At 39.6% G+C, this 22,044-nt stretch overlaps 1 long non-coding RNA gene across 11 annotated transcripts in view; it reads left to right on the top strand.

Moving 5' to 3' along the window:
• Nucleotides 1-22,044, top strand: part of LOC130251113 (uncharacterized) — a 65,911-nt gene that overhangs the window by 12,034 nt on the left and 31,833 nt on the right. For 8 of the 11 annotated variants that reach the window (XR_008840095.1, XR_008840094.1, XR_008840098.1 and 5 more), the window contains exons 3-5: nucleotides 7,954-8,057; nucleotides 12,960-13,063; nucleotides 19,553-19,631. This is a non-coding gene — a long non-coding RNA (uncharacterized LOC130251113). Of the gene's footprint in view, nucleotides 1-7,953; nucleotides 8,058-9,186; nucleotides 9,276-12,959; nucleotides 13,064-13,504; nucleotides 13,543-19,552; nucleotides 19,632-21,177; nucleotides 21,202-22,044 lie in introns of all 11 variants that reach the window. The other 3 variants (XR_008840100.1, XR_008840096.1, XR_008840101.1) reach the window with 3 other exon arrangements.

Genomic DNA, 22,044 nt, shown 5'->3' with positions numbered 1-22,044 from the left:
GTTTAATGTCCCTATGCTTATTTGTGGGGTAGTTTCAGAGGAACACTTCCATTTTAGGTATAGACAGTGTGGAGATGGGATCAAGAGATTGGGCTCTCAGGAAAGTCTGGAGATAACAGCAGGTGAAATGTAAACACGAGGGTTTGTTGGCATATATGTGTAAAAAGTTGATGACAAAATTTGCAATTGCATTTGGGGGAAAAAGTATCTTTTACTGTACCAAAACTATGCCAACCACATCAAGAGGGTGTCCTTACTGGAAACACGGGGGACTTACCCTGCTGTAGCCTTTGAACTCATCTTTCAGGTGACAGGAATGTTCCCTGTGGGGTAAGAAGTGTCTGAGGACCACCTTTGGTGGGAGGTGTGCTCCTCACAGACCAAGAAGGTGAACTGTGGTGTTGTGGTGACACTTTTGGGTTCCACTGGCCAAGGAAATGGGGTAATTTGTAGTATGGGGTGATGTTTTCTGAGGTCCAGCCTTGCTCACAGGGACTGCTCCTGAGAGCTGGGCAGGGCTTTTAGGCTTTTCCATCAGCTTGGTTTCACCTGAAGAACTCCTGCTGGCCCCACAGTGCTCCCACACAGAAACAATGCCTGACACCCTCTCCCACTGGGTGGGAGCAGCAGCCTAGTCCATGGGGGAAGGGATGAGGCACTCTGGACCACAGCAGAGCAGCTGGATTTCCTCCCTGCCTCCCTCCCTCCACACAGGGAGTGCTCACAGCCAGCCTTGGTGCCCCTGCAGAGCAACCTCAGCCTTTGGGACTGGGGTTTTCCAGGTTACAGTAAGTTCAATTAGAGTTAAGGTTCACCCCAAGCTGCTGATGAGCTGGCAACCACTGCCTTGATGATCTGTTTGTGATTATCCTACTAAGAGTTTAATTTAGTTTCATTTCTGCCAGTTGATATTTGCTGTCCCAGGGGCAGGGCATAGCATTGCATGCTCTGTATGCAACTTTATGGTTGTTTTTCAAATATGTAAATAGAGGTAAGATATTTCTCTCAAGTCTCTAGCTATTAGAGCTCATTTTTAGTGCTACATGCATTTGCTACACTTCCCTTGGTTTTTGAAGTCCTTGTTTCTGTTCTCAAACCTCAAGCTCTATTTAAATGTATTATTAGAGTTGATTAACTGCAAGGAAAGTAAACATTGGTTTTGCTGACTAAAGTACTGCCCTTAAACACAGCAGATAGATTACTTTCAGTGATGGATTCAAACACCTTCAGGGACTGCTTGGTCTCTCTATTTACTATTATCAATGTTGTAATTTTGTTATCAAGACTGGCAGTTTCTTCTCACAGAAAATCTTTATTGGAAGGCTGACCTGCCTAACACCTCCCTATTAGTAACAGATACAAATAAGAGTTGATTGTTCAGCTGCTGTCATTTAAAAAGACTAAATCAACCTGCCACAAAAGAATAATTCCCTCTGGTAACTTTATCCATTTGCCCTTGGTGGTGACACTGTGGATACCACCCTGGTTGAACTATATATTAGTTCCTAGAGAAGCACTTCAAAACATATAGCTCTGCACAATGTTGTAATTGAAAAAAATTAAATAGCTATGCCTGGTTCAGTAATCTGAAAAGAATGCAAAGGTTCAGTTCTAATTGCTTTGCACAATTTTTGCTGTGCTTTCCTAATGGGTTTATTCTGCTGCTCTGTGTGTATTTGTTATATAGCATGGTAGCACTGCCTATATTCAAGCAGCCTTGTTTTTTAAAAGGATGTGTCAGTATTTTTATTTTATGTTTCAACCACATTTTAAAAGACTTACCTAACCAAATGACCCACTCTGGGTGTCTGCTTATCCAGAGTCCTACAAAGGATGCAGTAACCTGTCAGATGAGTTAAGAACTTGATTTTAAGCTTATTCATTAAAGCTGTCTTTCTTTTATCATGTCTTGGAATCAAGTCTCTACATTTTATTTGGGTTGGAGAAGCTTTAAAAGATGCTCTGAAATATGTACTTTTTAAAATTTAGATTGTAGCATCCACTGAGATTGACTTTTATTTATTTTGCATAAAATTTGTCTATATATTCCTGGATATTAATGCCCATATACTGCCTATCTATGAAGAGCTGCTGTTCTGAAATTTAAAGAAGAATGACTGAACACTCAGTCATTGGACTGGAACTTCAATTTAACTTAAAATTGCTCTTTTATTTTATGCAACTGACATAATTTTATTGTCACATTTTTCTCTTAGCGCATTCCTCACATAAATCCTACATACAGTATGACCATATTTGAGACTAATTAAAAAACTTATCTAAAATAATTGCTAACATTGCTAATAATAATAAATAAATATGACAGAGACTAAATCATCTTGCTTCTTTTCAAGGTAAATTATCATACTGTTAATAGGAATGGTAATATAAGTTAGTTAAGATGTAATTCAGAATCTGTATGTATCTGTTTGTCTATCTATCTATCTATCTATCTATCTATCTATCTATCTGTCTATCTATCTCTCAAAGCTTTTCTTCCAACTAACTAGAGAAATGTTTTGGTTGGTGGGTTTTGCATCTGGTTACTTTAAGGTTTCTGTGCTGTTTTTATAATGATATGGATGAAAACAATGTCATATTGGGGTTTAAAGCAGGCAACACGAAAAGGGTCAGATTGTTAAAAAGCTTAGGAAAAACACTTGCAATATTTTTCAAGATTTGTATAGACTTGTATGTGCAAAAGACTTGAATATAAATGCAGTCACACATTTCACATGTGCCAAAATCTGTGCTAGTAAATATTACAATGCTTTTGGGAGACTTATTGGAAACACAATCCCAGATGAGGAAAGTGTATGGGAATAACTATATTGTCAGACTATCAGGATGTGAATGGTTCAATGGAACAGAATGAACAGCAGACAGAAGCAATTTTCCATTAAAAAGTAAATTTAAAACAAAATTAGTCTTCTCCATTTTTGGTGGGAAAATTGAAGACAAAGGGAGGCCAAAGAAAAGAGAAAATAAAGACAAATAAATTAAGATACACTGAAGTAAAAACAATTGGTGGTTGATAGGAAGCAGAAATTGAAACTCTGTTTAGATTTCACTTAGTGGTATTGCACAGTGTTCTTTGTTCTGGGGCAAGCAGGTTTTAGAAAGTCGGTAGGAGACATGAGGAATTTCTAGATGTTGGAATCTTTTATATGTATGTCAGTCTCCAGGTAGTTGTAGGTGCGAATTTTTGAATAATCCTAACTTTCAGCATATTTCTATCCCAACGATATTGACTTATTATTCAAGAATTAGAGTCTTACACAAACTGATTACTAATTACCTATCAGTATACTCATTATATGATATAATACTGTTGTTAAGACAGGTATTTCTTAAAATTAAGATAGCCAGTAGAAATTTTTTCTCTCTAGCCTATTATGATTAGTCCTACAAGCAGTTTGGGACTGATTACTCAAATGTTAGCTAAGATGGTCAGATCCTTACTGCTTTCTGTGGAGGTAGAGAATCCACTGAAGGTTATTTTACTACAGCTGAAAAAAAAGCATTGAATTTGGAATCAATAATAGGCTGTAGAATGAAAGAGTTAACTTCTACTGTTCCACTGCTATTCTTCTGTTGTAGGGACATTATTAACAAAGGCTTGATTGTTGTTTTGGCTACAAGTATTAAGTACAAAAGAACTTGATGAAGGTCCCAGACACAGGCTGGCATTTAGACTGACTGTCCTTTTCCAAAGCAGTTTTCTATTAAATAAGCCCATTATTGCAACATGGTGGCTTTAATTAAATCTGTATAATCTTCCATCAGGAAAATGGCATTAGCCTGCCAGCCAGGAAAATACAGTAAGTCCAAACAGTATCCCTGTTATTAGAACTGGATTGTCTGTTGGGGTGTTTGATCACAGGCATGGAGATTTGGATGTTGTTGTACAGTAAGGCTGGCCAGTGCACTCAGGAGTGTGTGAGTGCTGGGGTTTATTACAATTACAACTCTTTCTAACTGCTTGACCTGAAATGCTAAAGGCTGCACAAAATACTGCTCCTGTGCTGGTCCAGCTCCTCCTTGAGTGGTTGTGCCACTACAGAAGTGCTTATTTATTTATTATGATAATGAATTATTAGCACATGAGAAAGCCTAGAAGTGTCTAAGATATATTTACCCAACATAGATGTGTCTTCCCCTAATTTCCCTAATAGAAACAAAAATAAAACTATCATTTTTGCATTTAAGTTTTGGTCAGATTGATAGATAACTTGATTAAAAATCACACCTTTAAATGATGATTCAGATGTTGAGATCAGGAGCATTTCTAAGGGATTTAATCCACCTCTCTGGATAAATGCACTGGAGATAAAGAACTGGCAAATAGCAGCCACTGATGTGGTTGTTTAATGAGTGGATTTAAAGGTTTCTGTCCAATTTGTCCCTAAGATTTATACTTAGTTGTTGCCTCCTCACCACTTTTGGGCAGGTGGCAGTCCCAGCAGGCTGAGAAGGAGTGTGGTACCCAGGAGCTGTGTGTGCTGAGTGTCTGAGTACACCCTGCTGGGGAGAGCTGCTCAGGTGTCTGTGGCATCAGACAATTCCAATTCTTTCTTCTAGGGAAAGGCAGTAACACAGAAGAGCATGGAGCTCTTTGTGCTGGAAGTCCACTTTTCCCTGCTTCCACTGAAATGATTGTCAGCTGCTGTTGACTTCAGGGGAATGAGAATGAAGTCCCATGTGACAAATATGAAAATTATGGTAGTCCTAGACTTCTGAGTTTTATAGGAATGCAATTATCTTAAATATGGGCTGTTACTACCACCACAAAAAAAAACCCAACCAACCAAAAAAGGGGAGGGATGCAATTACCCAGAGAGCAAGTGGCATGCTTTTCATTGATTAGACTGTCCTGTTCAATTAAATTCCTCAATATTTTTAATTTTCTAGCCCTAATTGCTGCCTTACATTTTTCTTGGGTCTCTTTGTTCTAATTCATCTGCTTTCAGGTCCAGATTTATTTTTTCAATCCATTCAGATTCTCCACAAACTTATCCTGTCACTATGTGTTTTGTCTCTCTCTGCAGATGGTTATTTGACACAAAGTTTCCATTGACTCCAGAGAGTGAGTCCTGTAAATACCATTTGTGGTTCTCAGATGGACTAGTTGCAAAATGGAATTGATTAAAAGGTCAAAAAACATTACTGTTGCAATGTCTGAGTTGCTCCATCAAAGTGTTAGTGGGACAAATGTGTGCAAATCTTTTCATAGGACTAATCTGGATTTTAAAAAATTCTCTTTGATATCAGCTTTCTGATGTTTCCCAACAAGAGAGACATTTTCAAATTATAGCTAGAAACCAGTCTTTCCTCTTACACTATTTTCAATTAGTAGTAACTCTGCAGGTAATGAAGTTCCCTTAGTCTGAGTTACAGTAGGATTTTCAGTCAGTGTATGACCTGTTTTTAAAACCCTGGAAATTCTAAGTTGTTCAAAGTAGCAGTTTTGAAAACAATAGTTTCATTAGTATATCTAGCTAAGGTGAGAATTCTTGCAGGAAGTGGAAGTGACCAGAGGATAGCTGTGTCTTTGTGCAGGAGAATCACTGATGGGGAGCCAGTGAGCATCAGTAATCCCAGGCTTGTTTCTCATCAGCACATGGCACAGGAGATGAGGTGGGTGTATGATCCCTCTTGCTCAGCAAGTCACACAAAGCCAGCAAAAGTCTCAAAGGTGATGATGCTAATTTACCAGGACATCATAGCTGGGGCTTGGCAAAAGGTTAATTTTCAGCTTATTTCCACAGCAGCCTTGACTGTCTTTTTATCTAGCCATCCTACAGGATGTAAATTTGCCCTGCACTACTTAAAAAGCATCCCACAGATAATTATGGGCCACTGCATCTTGGCTATCTGCACTGAATCTTGATGGAGACAACATAATTATAGCTTTTATTGCCAGCCAGGTAAGCCCCATACAGTGCCTTCTCCTTGTGATTTTCCCAGCAGCAAAAGTCACTGAGCTGAGGTGTACAGTCCATGGTAAAACACAAACCTTTGCTCCACGATGAAAGCAAAGCCTCAGTGGGTATAACCTCTGTGTCTCTACTCACCTGAGAGCAGGGAGAGATAGTTTATGTCTGTCTGCAACATCTTTCGTGAACTGAGTGCTTGAACCAAGCCTCAAGAGCATAAATAGGGAATTCTCTCTACCTTTTCGAAAAGAAGAACTTATTTTGGGATGTAGCAAGTCACTTTGGCCCGCTCCTGGTTTAGGTAGGCAATAAATGGGCAAGAAGATTGCACAAATTCCTTGTGAAGTTTGTACGTGTCTTGGGTGGATTTAAGAACAGGCTTAAAATTTCCTTCAGATTCTCATTGCAGATTGGCAGGAGGGTTGAGGCTGGAAGGGACCTGTGGAGGTCATCTGGCCCAGCTTCCCATCTCAAGCAGAGCCCAGGACCATGTCCAGAAGGCTTTCAGGTACCTCCAGTGAGGGAGGCTCCACAACCTCTCCTGGCACCTGTGCCAGTGCTTGGTCAAGTCACAGGACAAAAGTGTTTCCTTCATTCAGAGGGAACCTCTTGTTTCAGTTGGGCACCACTGGAAGCACCCTGGCCCCACCTCCTTTGTGTCCTCCACAGGTATTTATGCACATTGTGGAGGTCCTTGTTCCTATCAAAATAATTTCAAAGCAAGTAGGTTTTTTCAGAGAAAATAATTTTGCCTGCAGATTTGAACAGAGCTGTTTTGGCATGAATCCTGGGAGTGCCTATATCTGTAGGATGTGACACTGGTGCCCAATCTCCACTCTGTCATCTGCAGCCCCCTGCAGACCTGCCTTTCCATCCCAAAGAGCTCCTTGCTGCACGGACAGCAGGGCTGGCTGGCACATGCACTGCTTGAGCCACAAATCCAAGGCATGTTGTCACACAGAGGGTGAGGGAAAAGGTGGTAAGAGCAGCCAACAAGCACTGAATTAGTTTGTGTGACTAGAAAGTGGTGATGTGCCAGATGAGCTGTTGTGGTGGGCAGATGGCAGCCTGCAAGCCTGGGGCTTATTGAAGCAGACATGAACCTTGTTCCTTCAGCAGTGAGAAGTATTCAACACGTCCTCTGGAAACATTTAGGGATTGCTGGTGTTATTGCAGTTTATCTAAATTATTTGGACAACAAAAAGTATTTCCAGATAAATGTGACTTTGCATAATCTTAAAGCAGAAATACTGCAGTTCAATGGAACAGGAACACTAAATTGTAAACAGGACAGTCCATATCTGTATTTTGCAGGGTTTAATGAAAACATAGGTTGCAAATGTCAAAGGTAGAACACACTACTATTCAATCCTCTAAAACACTTCTAGTTTCTCATTAGAATTAATTCACCATTCTTTACCAGACTATTGTTTCATAGCAACACTTGCAATTTCTCATATGATACTATTGCTTCAACAAAAGCTCTTTTGGATGAGTGTAGGCTGTAAAGTAACATTGCCAAGATAGGAAATAGATATTTTTCAAAATAAAATCCTATAACAGGAGAAAATAAACACACAATATTAAGGAGCCAGAGAGGTTCCCCAAATTCTGTCCCCACTGGAGGGGAATTTGTATTTTTTCCTGGCTAGCAAGAGGAGCTGTACACAAAGCTTCCCCTGGTCCCTTTGGTCTGCTCTTACCTGGTGGCCTGAACATGCACACAGACTCCTGGCTAGCTGCCTGCCTGGTCTTGAGAAAAACTCAGGGTCTGCCCAACTGATGGGCAGTGCTCCTCCATGTGCTCTTAAGGTGCAAGTCCTTACCTTCTAACTCTGTTTCATGTTCCTGCTCAAATTTAAATCTGCTCTGTGATCTGAGTGCTGAAGCACAGCTGCCATCCCTCCAGCTGACCTGTGAAACAGCTCTGGTGGCTCTCAGGTACCACAGGTGGCTGTCCTGGCTCTGCCAGCAGTGCTGGTCTGCCCTCCTACTATTCATGTTTTTGTTTTGGCAGGCTGCTCACACTTTCCTGAGGAAGGAACACAGACAAGGGAAGAAAAACTGAATTCAGCAGCATGGAGCTGCTGAAAAACAAGGCTCACTGCCCCCTCCCCTCTGGTTAGAGTGCTGTTAGTAAAGCTTCATCACCAGTGTTGTGCACAGCTATTGCAGCACAGGGCTGTCAGCTCTGGTTATTTGGAAACTCAGCAAATGGATTGCATTACTTCTTCAAACAGTCTTCTGAAATCAGCCTGGTGAGCAGAGCAAGAGGCACCAGTGCAGCTAGAGACTGTCACATGGTTTGAATAGATCAATCATCTTTCCTCCACTCCCCCTGCAGCATCAACAAGTGTTGGTGCACAACCAGGCAGCTGAAATGCAAAATAAACACCTTTTTTTTCCTTTTGAGTGGAAGTGCAGAACTGTTCAGTTGGTCCAGGGCTGAAGTAAAGTATTCAGTTAAGAATAAGCCTCACAAATAGAAAAATATAAAGGAGACTATAGAATGCAGTGGACAGCTTAACTTTTTTTTTGGGTTTCCAAAGTCTCATGGTAGTCTGTGAAAAGTTTGAAGTTTGTGAAAATTCCAGTAGCATCATTAAGTCTGTTGAATGGAAATTCCTGTCGTTTTGTAGGGCATTTGTGGGAAATTACCAGACTAGGAATACCCACACATTGGAAAATTTAATTCTTATGATGCTCTGCTACCATATGGGCCTTTAATATTTCATCAATGAATTAATTACCACTTAGAAAATGAAGCAGCAGTAGGATAGAAATCCTTTTGGCCATAAGAGGGCAATGGCTACAGAAATCCATCATTCAGCAGATAGAACTAACTTCCAAATGGGGAACATATAATGATTTCTTTTCACAACTTAATTTCTTGTTAGATGTGTGCTAAACTGCACTAGAATCACAGTCCCCTGTGTGACCCAAAGGCAAGATTGTTTATAACCAGTTTTTAAAACCTGTAGATATTTTGCTTCTGTGGGACTTCTGCAGTCAGTAGCACTTACCTCTACTGTTTGCTTTTGGTCTTCTGCTAAGGGATTGTGTAGAGCCTGAAACATTTAAAAATAAAGTTTAACAGAACGGAGCTATTTGCTAACAGTGCCACCCTCTCACAGTTCTAATTTATGATTAAATTGTGAGAAAACCACTGTGCATATAAAATCCTTTGGTATCACATTGGTACCAGTGCTGTCTTCATGCTGCCTTTACAAGCTTCTTTTCCAGTTTACAGATTGGCAGATGTAGTTTGTGCTTTCCAGTGGCAGTGACAGGAGCTGGTGGGTATGAAATATAACCAGGTCTGTGCTTGGAAAAACTCAGGTATGTTTTGCTTAGAAAAATGTTCATTTTTAAGTGAAAATTATAAGAAAGTTGAATTAAGAATAATAGAAATAATTAAAAATAATTAAAAGTGTCAAGACCACATTATTAAGAAACACTCCTTTCGAGTTACAGAGTAAAACTTTCATTTTATTGCTGTGGTCATGCATAATATGACAATTTCTTAATTTCTTTCCCTAATGATACGCTTTTGTCCATACATAGTCTTGTACTGCTCTCATAACACAAGATGCTGCAATTTCTTTCCTCAATGACACAGTTTTGTACTGATGTGTCTGGCAGCTTATGATGTAGAATACAATTTTATATTTATGACTAAAAGCCAAGTTTCAGTTCTTCACATACTGCCTTCTCTGAGGTGTCATGTTCAATCAGTAAGACTATGAAAAAGTTGCTTCAAGCACATATTCTTTTTTCTAGTATAATTTACTTTAATTTTGGCAAGCAAGCTAGGTAGAGTAGTCTAAAATTCAAGCATGGATTCATTTTCTGCGGGTCAGCTTGTGATAAAAAGAAGTGTTTAAACTTGTTAGAGAGAGGCACATCAATGAAAGTTAAGGGGATTCAGAAGTCTAGGAAATTGTTTTTATTAATCCAATATGGCATATATATGCTCTCTCACATGAATTATAGTTTATCCTGTTTCTAAACCAACTAAATACTAATGAGGGGAATAGCAGTGACTTCAGGGTACACTCATTTTGTCTCTTCTGCATCACTGCTGTGAGGTAAAATCCCAACAGATATGCAATGCCAGTATAGGCACCAGAGACAACAACTTGAAATGCATAATAAAAATTCTGTTTATTAGATTTGTCCTTCTGTGATTAAAAACATATCTTAACAGCAGACATCTGTTGGACAACTTGCAGGGTTCCTTTTTGTCTTGGTATGTGAGAAAATCCTGCAGGCTGTATTGCTCAGCCCTGCTAGACCCTGCTATGCTGTGATGCACAGGAAATGAAGCATATGCTCAGTGCTGGAGCTGGAATCACAATGCAAGCTTGGTGTGATCTGTTGGAAAGAAGGAGTGCCATTCCCTATGAGGTGCCCTATGGAAAGGAAAAGGGGGGAATGATGGGAGCCTTCTTTCCTTACCTGATCTCATGTGATACCTCTGGTTGGTTGTGAATCAAGCTTGACAGAAAAAATAAGTGTGTGATTGGCAGCATGCTAAAACCAAAATAATTTTGCATCTACACCTTTTTAAACCTTGTACTGTGGCCATTGCATGAAAAGATCACTAAACAGAGAAATGCTATGGAGCAGAGCACCACTCTCACTAATTTTTACAAGTGAAGCTTTGTTGCATTTTAGGCTATAGGAGAGTGGTGAAAAGGATAATGTGACATAGTCATGAAAAAGCAAAAGAGAGAGAGAGCTTTATTTAAAGAAACACTGCACATATATATAGGATAGTACGTGCAAAACAAAATAAAAAATACTTATTGGTCCAAGAAGGCAACACCTCTTTGAAAACATGCTTTCTGCAAAAAAACATGTCTCTCATGCACCCTGCAGGTGTTTAATTATTGTTATAATTTCTTGTCCTTGAGGAGCTTGAGAAGGGAAAAGCTTCAAGGCTTCTTTTCCCCTGGTTCCCAGTAGTATCCAATGACAAAACTTGATTTTTTTTTTTTTTCACCCGGTGGACATATGTCCTTCAGGCTTCCTTAAATGGGGCACCTCTTTCCTTAGTAAAAGTACTTTTCTTCCTGTGGGCCCAACTAACCCATCTTCTGAAAGATGACTGCTTTGAAGCCAAGAGAACAAAATAGCACCATACAGCTATTTGGTCTGCCAGCATGCAGCAGGTTTTGTTTGTGTGTGCTTTCAAGGCAAAAAAGACCTTCACTGTTTTAACAAAGTGTTTCAGAAATATGCAAGGCCAACTTTGTGTTTTGCAAGTAAATATGCAATGAAGCCCGTGAGGGGTTCACCAAGGACATAATATTTATTTACATGCCCATGGTTCATCTGAAATTTGAGTGCTGCAAAGTTATCAAAACAGATAAAAAGCTTTGTGAGGTAGATTTTCGAAATTTGGAAGATTCATATGATTAGAGACATATTTGAACTGAAGGTAGAGGAGGCTTAAATCTTCCTGTTCCAGGGCACAAAATAGCCTCCATGGAATTTTAGGAAGGAACTCTAGTCTAAATATAGTTCTCTGCTGAGACTCTGGGGCCTTTTCCCCCAAATCCAAGTCAAAGAAGGATGTGAAAGAGCTATTTTGGATATGCTGTGGTGATTACCACAGAATTGTATCTCCATGTACATCCAAGAGGACACACAAACATACCCTGTCCTTGCTGAAAGCCTGGGAGCTGGAGGAAGTGCTGAATCCTTTTTACAGTGAATATTTTATTATCAAAGACTCAGAAATTGGGCTTTGTGCCTTTCCAGGACGTGGACAACAGTTGAGGTTTGGCCTCTAGAGCTCAGGTCTCCCATCAGGGTAATGTGATCAATACCAGGAAATGTAGAGATGAAGGTACATGCTGGGCACTTACCAGTCTCCCCAGGACCAGTGATCATTGTTGCAAAATTTAGAGTTCATGTAATACCAAATAAGTGGTGGTTTCTTCATTTCTTGGCCTCCTCAAGCTGACACTGGATGCCTATTGGCAGATCAGAAAGGCATGATTCCAGCATCAGAGCAGCTGGGTTAATTTTGTGTGCTGTGGTCTACCTGCTTTAGAGAGCATGGAATCCAAACTGGAGGATTTTAGGGCATTTTCTTGTTGTTTATGGCTAGGTATGAAAGAGGCTTAAGGGAATGCCCTCCCTGGTGCTTGCATCTGGCTCCAAAGAGTTAATCTGAACAGGAATTTCAGCTGGATTCACTCTGTTGGCTGTATCTAGTCTGAGTGATAGAGAAATTCCTTAGAGCTAAGCTGTGAGTGTAACGTGAAGAAAAGTCAACACGTGCTGTGAGAAGTCAGGGATGGCTTTTCCCAGTGTTTTACTTGGTATGTTATAGGAATGAAGAGTTTTCTTCCTGAGACAGTGCAAGTGGTGTGATAACATGTAGGAGAGCTGGCTTTAGAGCTTGGCAAGGAGTGAGAGAAGAAGGCTGAGAATTTCTCCTCTGGGAAGGATGAAGAAGAGACTTGTACCTATCCACTTTGGAGAAATTCTGTGTGATTTGTAGGCCACAGGACAGCAGCTCCTTTGGGCTGTGTTCTACTGAATTGCATGAACTGAAAGGAGCTTATTTTTTGATAAGATTTGGAAGGTTTCTTTTACCAAAGTCTTCGAAAAAGTGTCTGATGCTAACCCACAACTTCTATGAGTAGTATCAGTATTTTTCCATCAAATAGATTTCCTTTTCCCATGTTTTTGTTTAAGTTTCTCATTGTCTGATCAAGCAGGTAAATTATTTTGTATATAAGTAGTACACTTTTCCTAAAATGAAGGATATTGATAATATTACAGTTCTGACAAATTTAGTAACTGTATATGCTACCTGATGTCAAAAAAATGTATTTTTTTTTAATAACTACAGCTAAAGCTGATTTTTATGGCTACTTTAGTCCAAATAAATATTCCTGACTCAGTGGATCAAGATAAAACCACAATCTATAGTTGCTTCTTTAACAAATACCAGATTGGGACAGTTATTTGCCCACTCATGGATTTTTCTGGCTTCTTTCTTATTAGATATTAGCCAGGAATTAACAAAAAAGCCTAGCAGAAGCTTATGCTTGATTTTGGACCTTGGGCAAATCTAACCATATTCTGATAAGGAAGATTTGAAGGAGCAGGTATGTACATAAATTTTATATTTTTAAGTAAAGCTGTGGGGATAGATAGAACAGTCACAGAGCACAGAGGTCCTGCTTTCTGATGCAGTCACAGTAAAGATGAAAATCCCAAAGTCTCTTGATCTACAGAATTTAGAAGGTATCACACAGGAAATCTTCAGTAAAATCAGGAATTGCTCCCACTCCTTCAAACTCTGACTACCATGAAAATGCTTATTTTTGTTTTTGCCAGTTGATTAAGTTCTTCCAGGGATTTTTCCCAGTGTAAGGAAGAAGTTGATCCTGAACGTGTTTATTGTAGTATCATAATTTCCATTACAGTGCTAGAAAGCTCTCTTTTTTTTAATCTATTTTTGTTTTTCCTCCTGGAAGGGGAAAGCCCCCTGCTTTTTGGTGTGCCTCCTGACTTTTAATAATACCACAGACCTCTTTGCCTTGCAGTGAACCAGCTCCACAAGGAGATTGCCACGTCAGATTATGTGAGTTTGCTTCATTTCCAGGCAGTGCTATTTAATATACATCTGCTATGTAATAGATGCAACAAACCAAAATGATTTTCAGTTGGGTTACTCTTTATTGGATCTGACCTCTGGTCTAGGAGGTGAAGGGAGAGTGGAAAATGAAAGCTGATTTGGTATTAGCCCACTATTCATATTAGAAAAAGTAAATGCTTTTGCGGTTTTCCTTACAGAGGTGTCTTTATTCATTTGACATGCCTTTAATAACTAATTCTAGTTGTCTGGTTGCCAAGATAGATTTCCTACAGGCAGACTTAAAAGTGATTTTGTCCTCTTTGAATGCATGGCTTCAAATGATCCCAGAACAGCAAACATTAAACTTCCCCCTAGACCTTGAGATTTTCTGAAGCACTGTAATAATATAAAAGGATAAGACTATTAGAAAAAAATAAATAAATGAATTAAGCATGCTTCATATGATATGAGCAGGACAATAAAACTCCTTGTTTTTCCATGTAAACCAATATCTCTTTTCTACTGTTGGCCATATGCTGTGGATTTCTCACAATTCCCATTTTATGGATTTTGGTATCATCATTCATAGTTGCCTGGGAATGAGAATGTTTTGTAGACTTCATTTGAAAGCAAGGAGCCAACAGAACTAATTTTTTTTTTCTTTCACAGATGGCTCTGTCAGTGTTTTTTACTCACATTATCACAGAGATTTAAATGTGTATCCAGTGTATGAGCATCTGTGTGTCAGCTCTGTCTATGAGCATGTGTAAACTGGCATGGGAACTGTGAAGTAGGATGCCTTCCCTGTCATTTAACTGGTCTGTGCACATTAAGCAATTAAAAGCAATTTAAAAACTTGGCTTCATACAAAGCCAAATTGAGTTTGGGTCTGCTGGTTGCTTAGAGAAAGAACATGAGAAAGAATATTGTCATTTCCAGGCATGAACTCACACTCTCAGGGGATGTATCTGCTCTGGGGCTGTCTCAATGAATTTTTAGTTGCTAGGTCAAGGTTTGAAAACTGTCTCTCTAGTGCACTGATGGCCAAAATCTACCTTTTCTTTTGGTTGCTAACAGCTAATGAGATATTAATCATGGGTAATTATTACAAAGCTTTTTACCTCAGCTGAGCCTTAAATCAGCTTGGTTTGGTAATAAACAAAAACAATTATTCAGCTGAGAAGGGCTTGGAAAGACTTCATTTTTCAGCTGAGATCTTGGTGTTGTGATGGACAGTTTGTGCTTTCTGGCCAGATCACCCAACTCAGTGCAAGGAATTTCTACTCTGTCCTGCATTGCATTGAGCAGACAGACAAGTCCCTGCCTCTCCTTGAAGCTGTTTGTTACCTTGTGAGAGGTGATTTCATAGGATGCCACACACTCTTCCTCCCAGGCCATGCCCACCAGCCATTCCTCCACCTCTCCTTTGACACTCTTTAAGCACTGTTGACAAGTTCAATACATTTTGACATAACAGATCACAGCAACAGCTTGTGAAGTGCTGACTCATTTTCATTCTCACTGTAGAAAATACCTTGTGCCTGAGCCTTGGGTCCATCCCATTTAGCTTTTGGAGTGGTTACATCACAGTGACAACTCAATAGCATTATGTGATTAGTTTGAAACATGGCTCCACAGAAACAACCAGAGGACAAATTTCTGGCAGCTGAATGCACTGCTAACATCAGAAGTTCTTGTTAATTCTCCTTTAATACACTATATTGCATCTGATATAAAACAATTTACTTTCTTTTGGGTGACCTCAGCTGGGGACATTTTGACATGTCATTCTGACACTTCTGTGCTGTCAGCACCATGGTCATCAGGAAATATTGTCAGCACAGTTTCATGTTTTTGTGCTGAAGCCATGGCTGCAAATAGCAAACATGCTCAGTCCTGACTGAAACCAACTCCCTGAGTAGCCATGGTCACACTTCTCAGCTCCTCACCATGGTTAGCCTGGTCCTTTTCACTGTGGTGTTTGCTGGGTTTTGTTTTTGCCCAATTTTTATAATAATTTATTGTCTACCATGGTATTGAATGTGTATAGAAGCACAGACAACTGAGTTTTTTCACTGTCTGGGAGACTGGTTTTCTTTCTAAATGAAGTCACAAGGTTTGTCCAGATAATCTGCCTTTGGTAAAATAATGTTGCACATTTCCTATATAACTATGAGTCTATGTTTTTCTTCTTAAAAATCTGTGGCTTACTTGGTGCCCATGGACTAGTAAAGTTCAGGACTACTGTATGACTCAGTTCCCCTGAAAACTCTCAGTGGAGCAGGAGTCCTGTGACATAAATTAAATTTCATTTTGAGAAAAAAACAGAGTCATGCTAGACCTCCTTTGCTGCAAAAGCAGGGATTTTTATGCTAGTGATAAGATGAAATGTTCTAGAAGCAGCCTGCAGCTTATAGCATTACCCCTCCAAAATGAAACTATGAATGCCAACTTGCACACTACAAACCTGCTTAAGGAATTGCAATTATAAAAGCAGAGCAGTTGTTTTGAAATGCAAAGAAATATTTTGGAAAGTTTCTAATAAGCATTGTGTTATTTTTACAGGACACTGATTCTCACGCCATGCAAGTTATAGCCATTTAATTGTATTTTATATGGTACCAAACCTTCTGCCAAAATCTGGTGTTGGAATGTTTTTCATTGTTATGGGTCTATCAACATTACATCATTTACTGACTGCATCATGTGTGACACACATGTCTGTGCTTAACCTTTGCAGTTGGGATATCTGAGCCTGCTTTAATCAAATGTTACGCTGCCAAATGGGTGTTATTCTTTAAGGCTTCCTTGCTGAGGAAACAGGTCTGAGTTTTTGTATTCTCACCCATTAGAGGTTGCTATCAAATTTAAAAGAACTTAATTAGCAACAAATTGCCATTTAGTAGAGCCCAAAATTTAGGCTTGGTTGTCTTTTTTCTATTAACTAAATCTTTGTTTCTATAGCAAGCATCCAAAAGCTATGGACTGGAAGATGCATGTCCATACTCTCAGGAAATCAGTAAGGCTACTTTGCAGAAAGAAAAATGGAGAAATGCTGGAGTTACTCAAATGCAAATATTTCTTCCCCCTTAGAGGTGTCTGTGGATACCCCCAACACATTCTGCCTGTTCTCACTGCTGTTGATTTTGCCTCTTCAAACAGCCCTTTCAGTTCGGAGGGCAGAGCCTTTGGGGCTGGATTTCACCCCTCTCAGGGTACTGAGAGCAAGATTTGCTCAGTTGTTGAACAGCAGAGTGCAGCTATCAGTAACCCATCCCACAGGGGCCTTTCTTCTGGCATCCCTTGATTAAACTGATGGCTGTTTCTCCATCCTGAGCCTTAGGTGGTAACTTAGGCTGCAACTGATGCCATCTTTTGGGAAACTCAGATACCTTGGAGGGTTTCTTTGGTGAATGGGACTGCCAGTAGTGTGGGAGGAGATGAACTTTATGGGCATCTCTCAGAACAGGAGCAAATAATAACCTACAAAAGAAAATCTTTGGCTTAGAAAACCCTCTCCTTCCTCTGTCTTTGCTCAGCCTCCCCAGCTGTTTTGTTGACTGTGAAAGACATACACAGAGCAAAAACTCTCCTAAAATGCAGGTGCAAGACTATGGTGGGATTCCTCTAAGTTGCTACTTCCATTGTTTTCAGTAAATTTCAAAAGCTAGAGTGTAATTGCACATCCCAGGCCAGGACTTGCACTTGGGGGCGGCAGCAGCTGTGCTGGAAGGACATGGAGATGCCTCTGGATGTGGGGCAGAGCTCCAAAGGTAACAAAAGGCTCTGCAGGGCAGCTCCACCAGTTCTGAAAGAGAAGAACAAAGCCACTGACCTCAAACTGCTTTCACTGCCTGAAGTACTATACCTAAGTTTCAGGGTTTGAGCTAAAGGCTCAGTCCTGATGTTGGTTAGACCAGCAGAGACATCTCACAGAACTTAAACAAAAGTGCCAATCCAAGGCTTTTCCCCACAAATTTGTGCACTTCCAGCTTCTACTGCTCTGTTCTGTTTGAAATACAGACTTCAGGAATCTCAGTTCAAATCCAGTGTGATACAAATGGAGACAGTCATTTATTTGCTTGTCTGGATCCTAGAAAATTCTTTGCATCAAAGGCACTACAGAGATACCCATCTCAAACTCTGTTTTCCCAGAAAACAAGGAAAGCAGGGCATGGGTAAAGTATTAAGTTAAAGATCCTCTCTGGACACTGATGTGTCCTCTCTGGGGTGGTTGGTTTAAATAAATGGAGATTTAAAGCAACACTATAAGATATATATTTTCCTAGACTATGTGTTTGTAAATATTAAACATTAATTGAGAAAGCCTGTTACCTATGAACCTGGGGGAAGCTAGAATTATTGAAGGGTGGGTTGTGGGGGTGTTGTCTGGTTTATTGCTTGACTAATCAAAACATTTCTGTGCCATTAATTATTCTCAATGACTAAGCCTGTACGTGGGTTAAAGACAAAAATTATCTGATTTGCAGCTCTTTCCTATTTCATTTTGTAGGTAGTCTAAGTGATTCTGTGTCATGAGAAAATGTATACAACACTGATAAATCCATAAAGTATTTGACCTTTAATCAATCCTAATATTTGCTATCCACAGAGCCTTCTTAAATGCCTGTAACCTTGGCCCTTCCACTCCCATTCATCACAATTACTGTTTGAGTTGTCTGATGCAATGCACAAAGCATTGCATGTTGACATCCAATATTTTATCATTAATAAAATAAAATTTAAAAAAAACCCCAAAAAAACCCAGAAAGAAGTAAGAAACATTCCAAATATTTTTGCTGGTTTGATATTTTCCAGTGCAGTGCCAGAAGAGGAAAAGGGGCAGTTGTGATTTATGTTGGGGCTAGCAGACATTGTTAATTAGTGTTTGCTGTTAGCAGAATGTAGATGTAGTTGGCTCTCTAAACAAGTTATGCTAATTTTCAGTGATTGTTAACCTTTTCATACTGAGAATACTGTTTGTAAAATCCTTAGGTAAACAGTATGGATTGCATTTTGAACAAGAGTTTAAGGAACCTGGAGCAGGAGCATGTATGAATTAAGAAAGCTTTGGACCAAACCATGCAGGTCTCATTCATGGTATGAGTTAATGCTAGAAGGATTGTTACAAGAAAACAAGCATTTTCTCCTATCCCCCAAGACTTTTATTATTGTCTTGATCAAAGAGCACTGCAGTGATGGATGGGAATACTAACAAGATTTACCCTCAGAGAGGTTGGCTTCTGTAGACAGCTGAATGATTCACTGCAGAGAACACTGGACTCCTCATGAAGGAGCTTGAAGTTGTGTTCTGCATCCAGGCAGTTGCTTCATTTTTGGGGGTCCTTTCACTCTTTGTGTGTCTTGTAAGTAAAAATTCCAAGATTTTTTTTCTTGGACAGTCTCCTTTCACACACGTTCCTGTGTCAGGTACAAAGAATAACACATTAGGATTGAGATAAGTATGATAAAAATAATATTACTGAAACTTCCTCTTGCAGCATTGTGTTTCACATCACCTATGATTCATGACCCCCATGAGGGAGTAGGTGCTGCCCAGGATTTTTGCTGAGAGTGAACTTCTATTTCCTTTGCCTTTGGAATGAAATATGAGTCCTTGGATCTCTGCTATATAAAAACAACATTGGGATGTGTTATCATACTGCTATTTGTCCAATTTCAGACCTATAATATGCTCCCCAGACCTCTCACACCCAGTACCAAAATACTCTTCCACTGGAATCATGGAAACATTTATGTTGGAAAAGACTCCCATTAAGCCAGCACTGCCAAGTCCATCACCAAACATGTCCCCAGGTTCCACATCCATACATCTTTTAAATCCCTTCAGGGATGGTGACTCCACCACTTCCCTGGGCAGCCTGTTCCTGTGCTTGACAAGCCTCTCAGTGAAGGAATCTTTCCCAATATCCAATCTAAGAGTATTCTTTACACACACATATATCTTTATGTGCACACTTTTACATATATGAATTTATATCTATATTTCTTTCAGAATAAGGAGGCATAATGACTATTCCAACATCAAGAGGTGAAAAGTGCAAAGAAATGGCAACATTAAACCTTTTAGACATGTAATTTCCATCTTTGCTGGTAGGGTTTTATGCTCTCTTTCTCTATCTTGAAGATTTTTCTTACCATCGTTTTTATAAGTCTTAACAATTTATTAGCAGGAATTATACTTTTAATGGAAATCATGAAAAATGGCATGGGAATATGATCTAAGTCCCCCTTCTCCCCCAGTGATATTTCTCTGTTTTTTCTCCAGCTGTTTTGCCAAGGCAAATAATATGATTATAACTGAGCTCTGATGTGTAAGAATTAGCATGATCTGCCTCTGCAATGCTGGATGGGAGAAAGAGTATGATTTCATTTTTACTGCAGTTACCATGAAAACTCTCTCTGCCTCTGCAGCTTTGTTTTTTCTAATTTTTTTTTTTTTTCTGGTGGAATTTTCACAGGAATGCCATGGAAAGATTTGCAGACTTTTTGGCCAGGTTGTCCACTAGCCTCTCTGGCATCCTGACTCTGTTGACAGGACTGTGTGTAAAATCTCAGCCTGCTCCAGAGTGCTCAGGGATCACATCATTTGAGTGTGGGAAATATGGGCTGTAGCATTATTGCACAAGGGGCACTCAAAAACTACAGTACCAGACCTTTAGTTCCACACAAAAGAGGCTCTGAGACAAAATTGTAGGTGTAGAGGCTGAAAAAATTAGTTAATTCTGCTCTCTTTAGTGGAACTAGAGAATGCTAAAGGAGCTGGTAACCTATTCATAAATAAAAACTATTGCAGGAATTAAATTCTGCTGAGTACTGAATATCATTAACTCCCAGAAGAAAATAGCTAATCGTCAGAACTCATATTTTCTGCCATTCATGCAGAGAACATAAAGTTCAAGAGGTCCCAAAGAACATCTATTTCCTTGACTTCATCTTTGCACAAAACCTCCATTGTGCATATTTTGCACATTTTTATAAGGCTTAATCAGATAATACATGCAGCTTTGTTTCAACCTGGCATAAAATGGAGTGGCAAAGGTATTTGTCCCTGTCTATGATGATAAGGTTTTCCATGGTGGAAAGTCTGCAAAGAGGTCACTTTAACAGCAATCCCAGGTACAAGATGGAAAATATCTACATTTAGGTTGGAAGTATTTCCAGAGTTTTGTGGGACATTTAGGTCATCTCCATGAAATGATGTAGGATGCTAGAAGTAGTCTCAGGTATTTACCAGCATGCATCTGTTTTCAGACAGGGGCCACTTGTGTTACCATAAACACTCACACATTGCCCTGTGGAGGGAAACACCTAAAAGCAGCTTTTTTATGATGCCTCCATACTGCTGGAGAGACTTTGACTGAAGATCTGACATATATTGAAGTGCTGTGATCTCTTCCTTCCTCTCTTTGACTTCACAGACATATGCATCCTCTAAGAGACATTTTTATTAGTTCCATATTTTAGGGAAAAAGCTTTGCTGATATTTTGAATGAGTACTATTCCATAGCTTTTGATTGCCCAGCATTCAATCTTCTGCTGAAACTGTTTTTTTTTTTTTTTTTTTTTTTTTTTTTTTTTTTTTTTTTTTTTTTTTTTTTTTTTTTTTTTTTTTTTCAGCTTGATGCCAAAGATTCAGTGCTGGTAAGTCTTGTCATAGGCCAGTGTTCATTGGTGTCATTGTACACTGAACATAGAATTGCTACAGTGGTGCTCATTTATTGCTGCATGAAATTGTGCCAGCTCAGGAACAGATCTGTGAAAAACGCCCCTGGAAGTGTTTATATGGAAGTAAATAGATGGGGAGTGAATCCCACTGTCTGATACACTCCTCCATACAGACAGATGTTGGTGTATCTGAGTCTGCATGTGGCAGCCATTGCCCCAAAGTTTTCCTTCTTTTAATTCCCTGCCCCACTGCACACAGGAACTGCTCAAGCTGAGCCAGGGCTCTCTTTCTGAGGACATGAGAGTGCTCATAAGTTTGCTCCTCTGACAAGTGTTTGGGATGTTAGTGAGAGTGTTGCCTGAGAAAATGGAATAAGGTTCATCTCTCATGCTTGACTCTCTTCTGCCCTGAATGTGTTTCCTTAGGGCTTGGAGTCAGTGCCCATTGTCTTCCCATTCTCTGCCTCCTGTTTCCTTTCATACCCAACACTCATTTGAAAGAGCCAGCCATACACAGACACTGGAACTGTTTATCTTTGTAGAGTGTGCATTATCTAGGCTGCTCAGCTTTTTACCTTAAATCTTTTGTGCCTCCTTTTTCTGAACTTGACTCATTTCCTTGAGTCTTGTTGTTTAGCAGCCTTTTAATCCAGATACTAAATTCAGAACAGGCGACCTTCTCCTGTAACAATTTTCTCTTCCAGTCTGAGGTTTCCTGAGTTCACCTTCTTTTTTATTTTTTCCCCAACAAATCTCTTTTTTGGCAAGTCCTGAACCAACTTTTGGAAGTCAGTGGCCTATGTTATTCATAATTTCTCA

The sequence above is a fragment of the Oenanthe melanoleuca genome, chromosome 3 (genome assembly GCF_029582105.1).
Source record: "Oenanthe melanoleuca isolate GR-GAL-2019-014 chromosome 3, OMel1.0, whole genome shotgun sequence".
In the NCBI taxonomy this organism is placed as follows: Eukaryota; Metazoa; Chordata; class Aves; order Passeriformes; family Muscicapidae; genus Oenanthe; species Oenanthe melanoleuca.
The sequence above is the reverse complement of the archived record's forward strand: the minus strand, read 5'-3'. Positions and strand labels throughout refer to the sequence as shown.